The 15791-nt window shown below is 37.9% G+C and overlaps 1 protein-coding gene and 2 long non-coding RNA genes across 9 annotated transcripts in view; 2 read left to right on the forward strand and 1 right to left on the reverse strand.

Annotated features, from left to right (window-relative positions):
• The window catches only part of Ac78C (adenylyl cyclase 78C), a 665405-nt gene that overhangs the window by 95680 nt on the left and 553934 nt on the right, over positions 1-15791 (forward strand). The gene's annotated exons all lie outside the window — the stretch shown is intronic.
• Positions 437-1923, forward strand: LOC138704982 (uncharacterized). The gene is made up of 2 exons (XR_011333522.1): positions 437-794; positions 1571-1923. It is a non-coding gene; the product is annotated as an uncharacterized lncRNA (long non-coding RNA).
• LOC138704981 (uncharacterized) lies at positions 2985-6413 on the reverse strand. 3 transcript variants are annotated; one of them, XR_011333519.1, is made up of 7 exons: positions 6035-6413; positions 5006-5196; positions 4744-4802; positions 4527-4596; positions 3750-3811; positions 3527-3647; positions 2985-3115 (listed from the first exon to the last, which is right to left on the reverse strand). It is a non-coding gene; the product is annotated as an uncharacterized lncRNA (long non-coding RNA). The 3 variants fall into 3 exon arrangements; XR_011333521.1 differs by lacking the exon at positions 6035-6413 and adding an exon at positions 5630-5871; XR_011333520.1 differs by having other exon boundaries at positions 3017-3185.

Genomic DNA, 15791 nt, shown 5'->3' on the forward strand with positions numbered 1-15791 from the left:
TAGGCTACAGAGATATAATTAACTATATTTTGATCAGGCACCATACATCTCTTGCTCCTAAACACAGACTTTGAATTGTTCGACTCTCTTCAGTGTTTGACTTTTCATTAAATGCTTTCAATTCTTGAAGCTGTAGTGCACGTTGCACCCCTGAAGAATCATTTTATCAAAACATGTATTTCTGCTGAAATAATAATAATAATAATAATAATAATAATAATAATAATAATAATAATAATAATAATAATAATAATAATAACAACAATATTAGTATATGAATAGCCTACATATTACAGAAAACAGCTTCTCTGTTACTTCGGCATGTTCTGGGTGGCAGACCCTATAATGTTGTTTTATGTTGCTCAGGGCCTGTACTACGACTCTCGGATAAAGTTCTAGTTTAAACTTATCCGGCAGATGGCATATTTATCCGGAAGTTGGGTTGTAATTGCGTACTACGACTTTTGGTTATGTGCAATCTGGAGGCTAAACTTCCAGTTTAGCAATCCGGAAGGCAGAGTGGCAGATAGGCGTTATCCGGAGGTTGGAACTCGGTGTTGAAATCAAGATGGCTGCACGTCGTACAGCTGGTGATTTGAAGGATCAATTTAATTTTGATACTGATTCTGATGATAAGTTCTGGAGCAGATGCTTCGTTATATCAGAACAGCAAAACGAATAAGGCTGCGTCCAAATAATTTTGAAGAGTGGGATGACGAGAAATTTTTTAGACAGTTTCGAATAATGAAACCTACTACATGAAATCTATTATCAACTGAAACAAGACACAGATCGTAAGTACACAGTTAATAATAAGCTACACTATTTCTTTAGGTATTACATTAATATTTTTTATATAATAGCACTATAATAATTATTTTGAAGTACAGTAACCTGTAATAGGCGTACAGTAGAAGTGAGGTTAGAATGTTGCTTCATGCAGGTGTTCCGTTGTCCTTACAAGGTATTAAGGTGATTGATATAATAATATAGGGCAACCTACAATAAGTTTCAAAATACTTTTATATAAAAAAAATAATAATAACCGTATATAATATATCAAAATCCTTTATATGGTAAACTATCATTTCTTCACAATTGCGTTACCACTTTAAGATACAAATGTATTCACATATTTGGCTTCTAGTCAAGTCATATGTACTGTAAACGAAAGAAAAATTGAGTGCCGACACCAATTTCCCAAATAAAGGTGGAAAGTTGCTGTGAAAGTGGAGTCCGGTGGAGAGGTACGGGTAGGCAGGATCGCTCTGTCGAGATAGAAGGGGTAGGCGGCAGGGAAGGGCAGCACATTCATTTCATTACTGTGTTTCCTTATTAATTAAAGGGAAAAGACAAGTTTTCGTAAGATCGAGTTAGTGACATGTTAGGTTAGTATGATTTGCATATATTTACAATTGTCTAAAAAAAAAAAAAAAAATGTCAAAACTACATCCAAACCTCTCTCTTCCAGGCTATCCTGTAGGGAGTCCTTGCCTTCTTTTGGTAACGCTATTGTAAAGATTTACCGGTAAAGGTGTAACCAAATCTAATTGTTTGTTCATTTTTCCAGAAATAATGCCTTATCTCCAATGGCCCAATTACTATTGGTATTGAGATTCTATGCCACTGGGAGAACATTGACAACAGTAGGAGATTTTTTGTGGGGTCCACGAAGTTACAGCAGGAACTGTTGTCAATCGAGCTAGTGCTGCACTTGCTGCTTGGTTTAATTGAAGTGATGACTTTTAATGCTTCATTGGGAGTAGTTTTATTTGCTCCAGTAATTAAGTGCAAGGCTTGTTTTTTTCTTCCGAGGGATTCTATCTCTCTTTTTGATGCTGTTACGAATACTTCTGAATAGTATTTTAATACAGGTTTTATGTACATATTATAGGTCTTGATTAAAGTTTTCCTAGAACTGTCTGCTAGTTGTTTAGTCAACTCTCCGAAAATAGATTGGAATATCAATAAGGCATCACTCATGAGACAACTGCCAGGAGATAATGTGGTAGGGTGGCAAGTTCCCTTCTCCTTCCTTGCATATATCGCTCGCCAGTAGGAGTAGGCCTAACATATTTCACTAATCAGACTTAAGATATGCTTGCTATATATTATTATTTAACAAACTGTAACAGTTTATTGAATTTTAGACGTGTCAGTTTTTCTTCATTTCCTGAAAGTTTTGGAATTGGCATTTATGTTTTGCAAGGGAGCTGTTTCATTCACGCTAGGCCTAGTGATTCATGTATGCAAACATATTCATATCGTTACTTTTTAAATATATTTTATTGCTGGGATCCCTCACAGTGATCTCTTAACAGGCTAATGCACTGTATCTGCAATTCAAATTTATTTTACATAAGCAAAATATGGTAAAACAACATTTTTCAAGAGGCACATTAATTGAACCGTCGGCTGGAACAACGTTATAAGTTACATTTGGTCAAATTTACAGGAGCTGCAAAAATGTGTAGGAGTACAACTTTGTTCTTATGAGGGTAGCAAACTTTTGAGTGGACAGTTGCAAGCCAAGGAGTATAGCAAGGTAACATGACATACAACATTACTACACGGAAACACACCGAATGAAAATGTTGTAACTTACAACGTTGTTCCAGCTGACGCTTCAATTTATTCAGGTACTCTGTCAATGTGTAATTAAAACAAGAGAGATGGACTATAGCTGCAATTAAATTTAAAATTTATTTATTTATTTTGTGTAAACAAAACACGACATTTTTCAGGAGACACAATAAGCATAATCATTTATTACATCCACTGTCTCATTATATATGCTATGGTACATGTCATATTTACAAATTAATAATATGCAGGCTAATACATAAGAATACATAGTAACTGTAATTAAACACAACACAAATACATATGCAAATACACAAAACTTGGAAAACTGTGGCAGAGCCAACTTCAGCTATAAGCCCCATTTGTTAGAGATCTGCACAGGCCATAATTCTTAGGCCCGACCCATCTCGGCCTGATCTGAACCAGACCCGAACCCAACCAGAAACCTTAGATTAGCTTATAATTATCACCTGACTCGAACCTAATCCTGAAGACTAGCAGATAAAGCAGAGACCATAGGGATCAAGAACAGCTGCAAGAGATTATCACCCCATTAGAAGGATGAGAAGAAGTAATCTTCCAGTCATCCAGGTCAAACAAATCTGGTCAACAAAATTAAACATATTTTTTGTTAAAACATAAAGAATGAGTGATTATTGTAGCATTTACTTTCTGCCACTAATTGAAGATGTCCTTGTAGATGGACCACCCATTAAAGAGGAGGAAAAAGTAATGTAAAAACTCCAAATGTTACTTTTGATATTCCAAACCCCATCTCTTTCCAAACATAAGGACATGACTTACTTTTATTTTAAATCATTCTTTGTTATAATGTTAGCATCCAACTTTCAACTAATGTATTTTTTAAAGAAATCACTGTAATAGTATTGAAGTTCATGCATTTCTAACATCTCAAGTATAATTAAGTCAACATTAGACTTACAGTTCACAGATGGAGAAAGATTTTTCAATGTGGCTAATGCATTCCTCAGAGGCTTGCTTTTTCTTTATTTTTTTTAAGCATCCTTGGGGTGTAACTCGATCAGCTATTATCCCATTATCAGCTGAAATATTTAAGAGAGGGATATATGCTTATATTCAGACCTTTCTGGGTTTAGCCTATACTACTTACACTGAATAAACCAGTAATTTCACTTAAAACTTACTTTCATTACACTGTGTAGACACCCGTACAGTGGAAGACCTTCATCTGCTGCACCAGCTGACTCTGTAATATTTTAAGAGTGGACTTAATTCTTAAGATAATTAATTCTGGAGAAAGATGATGTTTTATCATAAATGTGTGGACACTTCAAAGTCAGCAGCTGTAACAGTATTGTATTTTCTAACGTGCTATTAATCCAAACTCATTTTTAACAATAAGAAAGTAAAGCTGCAATAAAAAAGAGAGAGGAAAAACCAAGCAAATAGTTCTATTGTAAATAGAGTGTAGTCAGTTTCTGTTTTATCTTATGAAAAGATATTTTTCAGTTTTTCTGTACACAAGAAATCATTCACAAGTTTCCTTACAGTAAAATTGAAATACAACTTAACATAATGTGGCCTAATCTGATTACAAACCCTTTGCAGAGAAATCTCAAAATAAATTCTTCAGTTCAGTGTATTTTCTATTTTTAGGCCTACATTTATAAATTTCAAATTCCCACTCAAATCTCACATAATATTATAATACAATGATGTTTACTTTTTGTGACATCCATTTCTTGTGACCATTTCATCATTATGTACAATTTATATTTTAACATTTTTTTTTGCATCTAATTTATCTACTGCTTGCTACAGATTTCATATAGTATGTGTGTTAGTTTTATTTTCAACATGTTGGCTGAAAATGTGTTTACATGTTACAGCTATTTCAGATTGGAAAAGTAAGCATCATATGTAGAATGTGAAAGGACGTTTTGTAGTATAAATCAAATTACCTGGAGATATTGTTGGGATGTCCAGTTTCACTTCAAAAACTAAAGAATTGCACTGTGAACCTGAATGGTACTGTAAATAAAAAAGAAATAATAGTATTATAATGTAATACCGACATTAAATTAAATTTGTATAACAATTTTCAAGAATCTAATATTTTTTTTTATCTCTAAAGCTCATCATCTCCTTCTTCTGACTCTTAATTCCTTACACACTAACCTCATTCGTGTTATTAGCTGCACTGGTATCAGTGGAACTTGGTTTAGTTACTACTTCGGCTGTAACAAAAGTAAGTAAATAAATAAATGAGTGAATGTATGAATAAATAAATAAATAAAAAGAATTCAAACTTGTGTTATACAATTTCCTCTGCTTATTATTTAATAATTGTATAACTTAACATATAAATGAACTTATGCATTGAATATGAATCAAAATCACTGAGAAATCACTCAATTGATAGGAGAATTAAATCACTTACCTTGGATAAGTTTGGATTTGGTTTTGCTTCAGTTGGAGGGGCTCCAATTGTTTGTAGCCTGCATTGTTTCTCTGCAGCAGCAATTTTATTTGTGTTCTTTTCCAAGAATTCAAATTTGCTTCTCAGCTGTTTTCAGGTCCTTGTATTTGTGCTGATGTTACTATATTCTTCCAATGCTTCATTCTATAATACTAAAAAGGAAGTAAAACTAGGTTAATTCCATATGCAATCTACAACATTAGGAAATATACTGTATTTCTCTTTTTCCCTTATCTAAGTTTCTATACCTAAATAAGCAAAAGCTTTTAATGGATGATTGTCAGTACAATATCAAACATATGACTATACTGTACATAGAAACTTTGGAAAAAAAAAAAAACTTAATATCTGCTGTTTCTGTGTTATTTTACGAGGTGTTGAATGTGCATTACAAACAGATAGGCCTATTGCATTTTAGTGGAAACGTCTCTCCACCTCATGCTGTTCTTTTAAAAAATAACGTTAGGCCCTATCTGTGATCGAATGATATTATGGGCTTAATACAAAATATCCGCCCACTTATTAACAGTAAAATACGTAGGCCTAACATACTGAAATATTGATAATTTGCTAGGAACAATGTACCTTGCTGTACTAATGTTGGTTAGAAATCCCAGGCCAAAGACATCATTCATTATTATCAGTATCAGTGAACTTTTCTTTTTTAAACGAGTTATTGTGCCTTCGACCCATGATTTGCAGCCGTGAAGTACACTATTTCTAAAAAATTACCGAAATAGGCCCTATTCACTAATAATGTAGGCTATACAACAAACTGAAAGCACACTTAATATTAATTACAATACAAAAATAATTGCGACCTACACTTCTTGTGCAGTTACACGTGAATAAAACAATGATTATGGAGAAAAACGCACTTTTGCTGGAACCCGCACCCGTCCTGTTTAGGCCTAGTAATGAAAACCAAAATACTATCATATGGTAGGAATTATTACTATTCGAAAAGAAACATAACCTTTAAAATCTTACCTTTTGCTTCCATGTAAAGTTTCTTCATACAGTATATGTAATTTTCTGTTCTTCACTCTGTTATTTTTTGGCTGGAGCTTCAGTATTATAATAAATAATAACAATAATGCTTACAATAAAACCTCAAAATAAATAGTACCATATAAACACGGAACATAAACATGAAATACGCGGGGAAAGGTATACCAACGCAATAAATTTCACTACATTTTCAGTAACTTCATTGCCAACGTAATAAAAATGTTACTATATCTTCCGGATAAGAATCCTGCAGTTAAAATCCGCTGGTAGTACAGAACAAAATATTTAACTTCCAGATTGCTAAACTGGAGTATACGAATCTGGAGCTTTAACAGGCGATCGTAGTACAGGCCCTCAGTAGTATTCCTGACAGTACTTTACAACATAGTAAACACTTTACGTTTTCACCGAATGCACAACAAAAATAGTCTTCCCCCCAGACTGTACGGAATAATCGTTTGCTTACAGAAGGTTTTGACTGTGTCATTGTCCCGCAATGTTCGTACGTTTACTAAGTACTTGAACTGCCTTCCGCAGTCATCCGTCGAGCTTCGAACGAGGAACAGCACGCTCTACATTGGAAGGTTGTGATTACAGAACGTAATCGGGAGTTAGAGAATGAGCATACCTGGTGTAGACCTACGTCATTCCGTCGCGATCTCCATGTCATTACCATTTCATACCCAGCGAATCTTAGCGCAGTCAGTTGTGGGTTTGGAATGCGCATATCTGGGGAATAGTACAACAGACCAGAGATTGTCTTCGAGTTGGGTGCTATTGCCCTCCCCCCTTCGCAATACCAAATATTCCTATTGTAGATTCAGCTATAGAATGAAATTTCGCAATAACAAGCGATGTTTGAATCACTTCCTCTTATTGATTTAATGTCTTGCCTGCTGTTGCAGCAACAAAGACGCATTTGTGATTTTATTTGTATTTAAATGTTTGTCGACAATAACGTAAATTGTAGTACGATTAGTCACAAGAACAAATTTTCATATAAAAGAACGATTCTGTGATGATCGTGGAAAATTTATGACATCGCTATACTCGTGCTGCTTCGCTATATACGTACGTACATATCGGTCTCCTGTTATGCTGTGCCATGAACCTCTGTCACGTTTATATGGATTCCATTTCCAGGCTCAACAGATTTTACATTCATTACAACAAGAGAGATAAAATGATATTGACGTATTGTGTGGAGAACGGACTGTTGTATAGCAAAGGTGAATTGAAAGGGAGATGAACGAAATAAGAAGAATTAGTGTTACGAAGTTCACATATAATTTCCAATTGCACAGTTCCAGAAAAAAGAAATGGGCCGCCTAATTTTACTAAGTTTCAAAACGCTTTACACATGTGCAGTTAACAAGAGCATCTATATACATATATGCTACTTGTGGATAGTTTTGCGAAACTTGTTGCCTGCATACAGGAGCACTGCCATCAAGACTAGGTCCATTACTTTCTTCTGGTACTGTACGTACGTCTCAACGCGTTTCATAATTCAGTTCCTGTATCATGTTAAGAATGTTGTTTGTAGTTCATTTTCTTGAACCATTTATTTATTTGTTTAATTATTTATTATTTAATTATTTGTTTACAAGTACAAATTACATTTATAAAACAAAAATGTTTCTAGCTACTACCGTAAGAGCTAGGCTCTTGTACGGTGTGGTCTTACAAGGGATGCTTTCGGACCTTCCGACGAAAATCGCCACGAAACTTTCTGGGCTGAACAACCATGAGCCCAAAGTAATCGGTGCGAAGTGTGGCATTTCGCAATCATTTGCTACTCCTAAAACAAGGCTTATAAAAATAGGGTTCGCAGCTGTAATGTTTGTAGTCATAAGTTATGAAACACGCTGTACCCGAGAGACATGATGTCAATTTGTGATAATGCGCATGCCTGGTAAGTCTCCTGCCTTGTATAAATAAGTGCGTTTTGTGTAACCATAAGTGACTACAGTCGCGCTCAAACCTCCTGATATTTCGCGAAAGCCAGTAACATGCGAGCGCGACGTTGTCACAACTACTCTCTCCGTCTCTGTCTCTCAGCGGCAGTATTTTTAAAACTGTGGAGCGCGACCCTTTACCTAATGTTGGCTTGATAGGGAGATGCAGAAGACTTAATAATAATAATGATAATAATAATAATATTAATAATATTAATAAATATTATTATTATCTTCAGACTGCATCGAATGAAATTAAAAGTCACAAAATAAAGAAAAATTAGTTGAGTCAGACGTAACTCGCTGAATTTATATCAATTTTGTAAGTTTTACTTTTATTAGGGTTAATAAAGTTGTCGAATAACACAAAGTCGCAGTTTGATCAAATGAATTGAATGATAGGATTAATTTTAAATAGTAATTTTCTGTACAATGGAATTTATATAATTGACATGGCCCTAAATAGCATTATGTCCATGCTGTCAGAGCACATTCTTACAAAAATAGCGGTTATTATATGCCTGTGTTTCGTTTAAGGAAAATGATGAATTAATAAAACGTACCTTTTGTGCTGCAAATTTCTACTCCAGTGGCAGAGCTAATAGTGAGCCAAAATCGTCGTCGTCAGCCCCCTCACCATCATTTTTACTGTCATCTGTGTCACTGTCTTCTTGTAAATTAATGACCACTGGTTCTAAAATGTTTTCCCGACCTAACTCTTTAGCGAAATCTTCCTCTTGTAATTTCACCGCGTCTTTCACGCATTTTACCCAGTCTTCAATTGTCACATTATTAAGTTTCTTATTTACAAGTTCTTCCACATCCGACATTTTAAAGTTCTGTTGTTTCTAGCGACCTCCCTTTTCACCTGGATCCAAATTAGTTCTATTGCATTATACTGGCAATGATAAGGTGGGGGTCTTATCACTTCATGCTCCATTTCATTGGCCAGCTGATCAAGTTCATATATTTTTTCACTGCTTTTGAAAGGCAATACTTTTTCCAAAAGTTCTGACTTAGTTTCTGAGAGAGAAAAACCAACACCTTTATTTTTCAGCCATTCAGTGATTTCATCATTTTCAGAGGAGGTATTTGGTGTTCTATTAATGCTAACGGAATGGTATGGGGCATTTACCATTATAATTATACTCCCTTCCTCTAGATCAGACGTGGGCATCAATAGTACATGTCGAACGGAGTCGAACGCAAGGACGTGATCTCCCTCCCTCCACACCCCTAGCTGGGGTACCTGTCCGACCGGTTGAAGCACTGGCGGTCAGCGGTGGATTTCACTAAAAAAAATGTCGCTCACTAAGGAAGCTCCTGAAGTAAAAAAGTCCAAAAATATTATTTCCACAAAGAATGGAAAAATGAATTCTTTTGTTGCGAAGAAGGGGGAAGCGTTAGGTGCTTATTATGATACAAAATTTTACTAGCACGTTGAGCGACATTATGAAAAGACTCGTTTTAATGGAACAATTTTTTTAATTTTATTTTTTATAATAATAGTAGTCCGCACCTGTGGAGTAATGGTTAGCGCGTCTGGCTGCGAAACCCCAAGTGCAAGTGCACAAGTATGGCTGGTTTAGATGTATATAACAACTTTGCAAAGTAAAATATTCACACATCTTTGGAGTTTTGTTATGAAAATTGCTTCTATGTTTGGCTCAACCTTTACTTGTGAACAGTTTTTTTTTCTCAGTTGGCCATTGTAAAATCCAAATCAAGATCGCGCATTTCAGACGAAAATTTATTCTATCCGCTCACAATTGCAATGTCTGACATAACTCCCAATTTTGAAACACTTGCTGATTTACGAGACGAAGAAGAATAAACGAATCCTTTCTTTTAAGGGCATGAGTCAATTGATGTAAATTGACAAAAACAACGAAGAACTACAGTAAGAAGTTTAAAAAATAGCCTAATTGTTGTTTTTCTGTTTCTTAGTAATCTGCTTGATATTTTGTTAAGAATCTATTTTTCCTTAGTTCCTTAATTTTATTTTCAAAGGATGCAAATTAGTGACTGGTGCCCTTTCAAAACAAATAAGTTCAGATTATGGCATTACTTTTTAACTGTTGTGGAATTGTATGTTTTATATCATTTTATAAGGTTTTTACAGTAATTGTTTAAATTAGAAATACAGTTATGTTTCAGCTTTTTGTAAAATAGTTTGTATTTGTTTTGGAAAATTTGTTTTCTTTCATTGTCATTATTCATAAAAATAACATTTGTAGAAAACCGTGTATCTTTTTGTCCTGCGTAATTACTTAACGTTCCATGTTTGAATACTTCACGCGATCCACCGCTGAGTATTACGTTAACAGGTGATGCGTGTTGCAGCAATCAAAGTAGTACGGCGCATCTCTTTAATTGCCCACGTCTGCTCTAGATGATTTAGAAATCAGTTTAAGAACCAATCGCGAAATGACTGTCCCGTCATTTCTTCGTGGTAATCACTGGTTTTATTTGATCTGAATATCCATTTACTACCTGGAACGAAACCTGTTTCAGCCGATCCTACATGGCACTTTAAGACCTCCATTTCTATTTGAGTCTTGCCGAACATATTTCAGAGAATGATTTTTGTTGACCCACGTTTCATCAAGGTAAAATGTGGGTCGAGTGTCACCTGATGATCTGATCATGTGCATTTTGCGCAGAAACTTCAGTCTTGCGGCAACAATATCATTCCGTTCCATTAGATATTTTCGCCCATCAATGGTTTTCCTGTAGCGGAATACAAACCGAATCAATAATCTTTTAGTGGAAGAAACTGAACCTGAGTAATTAATTTTTTTTCTAAGCAGTACGGTTAGTTTGTCAGCTGTCGGAAATTTTCCGTTATCGTAAAAGTAAAAAATTGTACGTCGTACAACGTCTTTTTGGAAGTCGTCTAGATTTGTAACTCTTTTAGGAACATTTATATGCTTTCTAGGAGAATGAAACAATTTATCGGCACTCTGTGTTTGCGCTCTTTTAACTTCTGTGCATACACGGGATATAGAGACACTTAAAGAACACGCCTCGGCATTCAGTGCTTGACATTTTGAAAAGTTAAGATTTTTACGCATTTCTTCAGAAGAGTATTTCCTAAAGAAATTATAAACACTAAACACCATTTTCCGAATTTTACTGCCATATCCACTCAATCCACCATTCCCACTTGTACTGGGCTCACTAAGAGACATATTAATTGTTTTGAGAATGCCAAATTGCCAACACACGAAAAAGATATTATATTACACTTTCATATACCGTACTTTAAACAGAGCCAACTGCACACAACACCATCAGAAATCGAACTGACATATCAATTTAGTAGTCTCTCTTCTCTCCTCGCCTCTCCTCTCACAAACAGATAACTCTGCTTATATTCTGAAGAGACCCTTTGTTTGAAGCTTTAAGTTTATGGTTCTCAAAATTCTTACATATGATAAACATTCCTTATCGCATCGCAGCTGTATAAATATCGTCCACTACTTCATTGCTGGAAGTCAGCACAAAAGCAATGAAACAGAGGCAACTGTGACGGAAAAAAAATGGAAATTACGATTAAAACAGTACTCTTAATCAGAAACAACTCTCTGATTCATTAGAAATCCCATCATCCACATTAAGGACAATAATAAAAAATTGCGACTTAATCTCTGCAGCTGCGACGTCGGAAGGATGTATGCGCAGGAAAGTGAAGGTGATAAACATGAGGATTTGGAAACACGCACGCGACAAATAACTATAAATTACTTTTTTCGAAAGAATTGAGTACAGTATATATTGTAAATGTCTTTGACATACAGTATAGTAATTACATAATGGAGTAATGCTGTAATACATTTCATGAATCATGTATTTCAATAAAGAAAAATGCTAATATATAGGCTACTGTATATGAGTCAAAATTAGTATACCCGTCTAATACGCGGCCCCGATTAATACGAGGTTTACACGAGGTCCCTTGAACAGCATCTTATCGGGGTTTTACCGTATTAACCCATAAAATTGGAACCACTGGGGGTAGAAATGTGATTTTTGTTTCTATGTGTTCAGAAAACATTAAGCATTCATCATATATACATGCAGGGTCCCAACGACATACCAATTTTCCCAGCGCACTTGTTATTTGTTTTTGAGATTTCTAAGCTGCGACTATGCGGCGGGTCTGCGTAGCCCATATGTTGCAACGCAGCACTGCCACTATTGGGTATCGCCGATAAGCAGACACACCTGCAAACGTCAGGAGGTTTGAGCGCTACTGTAGGTAGTACGATTCAGGGCTTGGGCCTGTTTGTGTGTTAAAGGATACTATAGTTGAAATACGTGTATACTATTGTGTGTTTATCAAAATGAGTTGTAACCCTCATTCTGTGGTACAGATACTGTTGAATGAGGTGACACAGAATTACCCAGCGGACAACATACATCGACAGGCGAATTGCACGGGAGTTTTTTATCATCCTGTAGAAATATGTCAGTGGCGGCATGGATATGTCGGAAGGACAGACATTGTGGTGTGATAGTGATGGAACATCGGACACTTTATCTGAAGATAACGATGTGCTCGGTAGTCCAGTTCATAATATGGCAACCAGTTCCTATGAACGATCACCTCCCAAAATTGAAATGGAGAAATATCTTTTTTTTAATTTTATTGGGTTATTTTACGACGCTGTATCAACATCTAGGTTATTTAGCGTCTGAATGATATGAAGGTGATAATGCCGGTGAAATGAGTCCGGGGTCCAGCACCGAAAGTTACCCAGCATTTGCTCGTATTGGGTTGAGGGAAAACCCCGGGAAAAACCTCAACCAGGCAACTTGCCCCAACCGGGATTCGAACCCGGGCCACCTGGTTTCGCGGCCAGACGCGCTGACCGTGGAGAAGTATCCACGAGCAATTCTCTAAAATAAGAATGAAAAGGATTTATGGCAGTTTCAAGATTGGAAAGAAAAGCGTTGCAGCAACTGCCCGAAAATTCAAGACATCACTGGCAAAATTGAGGCAAATAGTAAAGGCTCTTGAGATAGGTGGTACGATAGAAAACAAACATGCTCGCATTCGAGAGCATATGTACATCAAATTCAGGAATGCGCGTAATGTTGGAAACGCAGTTCACTACTGGCTTTTAAAGACTTGGGCGAAAAAAGCAGCTATTTTCATGGGCATTCCCAGATTTAAAGCCAGCAATTATTTCCTCCACCAGTTCAAACACCGCTACAAAATAACATCACGCAAGATTACAAGATTCATTACTAGGCGGGATGTTACTCTTGACAATGACGTGAGGACCAGAGCATTGGAGTTTGTGTGAGAAGTTAACGGACTATGTTTCTGCTAATGCAATCGATGCCGACATGATGTTGAATACGGATCAAAGTCGATTTGAGTATGAAATTACCTCAAATAGGACACTATCAATGACCGGGGAAAAGACAACTGAAGCAACTGTTGAAAGTGTTGCATCCACTACTCACTCCTACACCATTCAGGTCCTTATATCCATATTAGGACGCCTCGCAAAGAAATTGTACATCTGTTTTCAGGAAGCGAGTGGTAAATTTGGTAAGAAGTCAACAGCTGTCGTACTGTCCTGGATGCGTAAAGTACTTCAACCGGAACTAAAGGAAACATCGCTTCTGCTGCTGGATTCATGGTCTGGTCAAACAGACACAGATTTATCGGCCAGAGCTTTCGGAAACAGGGATTTAAATTTACACACAAAAATCATACCACCTAAAACCACGAAGTCCTGTCAGCCTCTAGACGTCTACTTCTTTCGTCAATACAAACTATTTGCGCGACGCATTGAAGAGAACATACGTCATGATGAGGGGAATGCCGTCAAGCTGCATGATAGGATCTTCATTTTCAAGTTCCATTCCTTGATGTACAATCAGTTGAGTACCAGCCTATGCTTCGCTATGCCTGGAAGGCGTCTGGATATGTGTCACAGAACACGCCACTTCCGTTCCGTAATGTGTTCGACATAAATTTTGCTGTTCTTGACATATGTAGCATTCCTGACTGCGATTGAAGTTCCACCATTATTTGCTCGTGGTATGAGATTCGACTTTGTTTGCATCACTGCCTTCTTACACCACATTAGCCTACCATGAGTTAGACTGAGGTACGTATATAACAGTTTACAAATCTATCTGTTGTACGTAATCTCGTGATTTACATGTATCACATTTCACAGGTAGATGATGTTAGGCACTCTATGACTACAAACATTACAGTTGCGAACCGTACTTTTATACGCCTTTTCTTAGGGGTAGCAAATGGTTGCCAAATGCCACACTTGACACCAATTACTTTGGCCTCATGCTTGATCAGTACAGAAAGTTTCGTGACGATTTTCGTCGGAAGGTCCGAAAGCATCCCTTGTTAGTCAATAATATAACATAAAATTTACAAGGGTAGTTAACTAAATACAGCAAGTAACTTAATTCAAACCAATAAATACAACACAAGAGCAAAAATAAAGAAGAAAGAGAAAAAGATAGAAAAATACACATTTAAAATAAATTGACAATGCGACAGAACCCAGCGATATTCAATAAAAACATGAAAAATAAATTTGTAAAATTATCCATGATATATAATATTTATTCGACCTTGTGTCAGAAATTCAGTAACAAATTTTTAAAAGGAACTTTAATCACTCAGGTATGAGGCGCTCTTCATTACGTAACTTATATCACTTGACGGCTTTCGGAACTTAAAAGTGAAAATAATTATCCATATTTCTTAGAAAAACAGCAGGAGTGTGGGAACGCGCTGCACAGGTGCAGGAGTGTGGGGACGCGCTGCACAGGTGCAGGAGTGTGAGAACGCGCTGCACAGGTGCAGGAGTGAGGGAACGCGCTGCACAGGTGCAGGAGTGTGGGAACGCGCTGCACGGGTGCAGGAGTGTGGGAACGCGCTGCACGGGTGCAGGAGTGTGGGAACGCGCTGCACGGGTGCAGGAGTGTGGGAACGCGCTGCACGGGTGCAGGAGTGTGGGAACGCGCTGCACAGGTGCAGGAGTGTGGGAACGCGCTGCACAGGTGCAGGAGTGTGGGAACGCGCTGCACAGGTGCAGGAGTGTGGGAACGCGCTGCACAGGAGCAGGAGTGTGGGAACGCGCTGCACAGGTGCAGGAGTGTGGGAACGCGCTGCACAGGTGCAGGAGTGAGGGAACGCGCTGCACAGGTGCAGGAGTGTGGGAACGCGCTGCACAGGTGCAGGAGTGTGGAAACGCGCTGCACAGGTGCAGGAGTGTGGGAACGCGCTGCACAGGAGCAGGAGTGTGGGAACGCGCTGCACAGGTGCAGGAGTGTGGGAACGCGCTGCACAGGTGCAGGAGTGAGGGAACGCGCTGCACAGGTGCAGGAGTGTGGGAACGCGCTGCACAGGTGCAGGAGTGTGGAAACGCGCTGCACAGGTGCAGGAGTGTGGGAACGCGCTGCACAGGTGCAGGAGTGTGGGAACGCGCTGCACAGGTGCAGGAGTGTGGGAACGCGCTGCACAGGTGCAGGAGTGTGGGAACGCGCTGCGCAGGTGCAGGAGTGTGGGAAAGCGCTGCACAGGTGCAGGAGTGTGGGAAAGCGCTGCACAGGTGCAGGAGTGTGGGTGCGCGCTGCACAGGTGCAGGAGTGTGGGAACGCGCTGCACAGGTGCTGGAGTGTGGGTGCGCGCTGCACATGTGCAGGAGTGTGGGAACGCGCTGCACAGGTGCAGGAGTGTGGGAAAGCGCTGCACAGGTGCAGGAGTGTGGGAAAGCGCTGCACAGGTG

This window comes from Periplaneta americana, chromosome 8 (assembly GCF_040183065.1).
Source record: "Periplaneta americana isolate PAMFEO1 chromosome 8, P.americana_PAMFEO1_priV1, whole genome shotgun sequence".
Lineage (NCBI taxonomy): Eukaryota > Metazoa > Arthropoda > Insecta > Blattodea > Blattidae > Periplaneta > Periplaneta americana.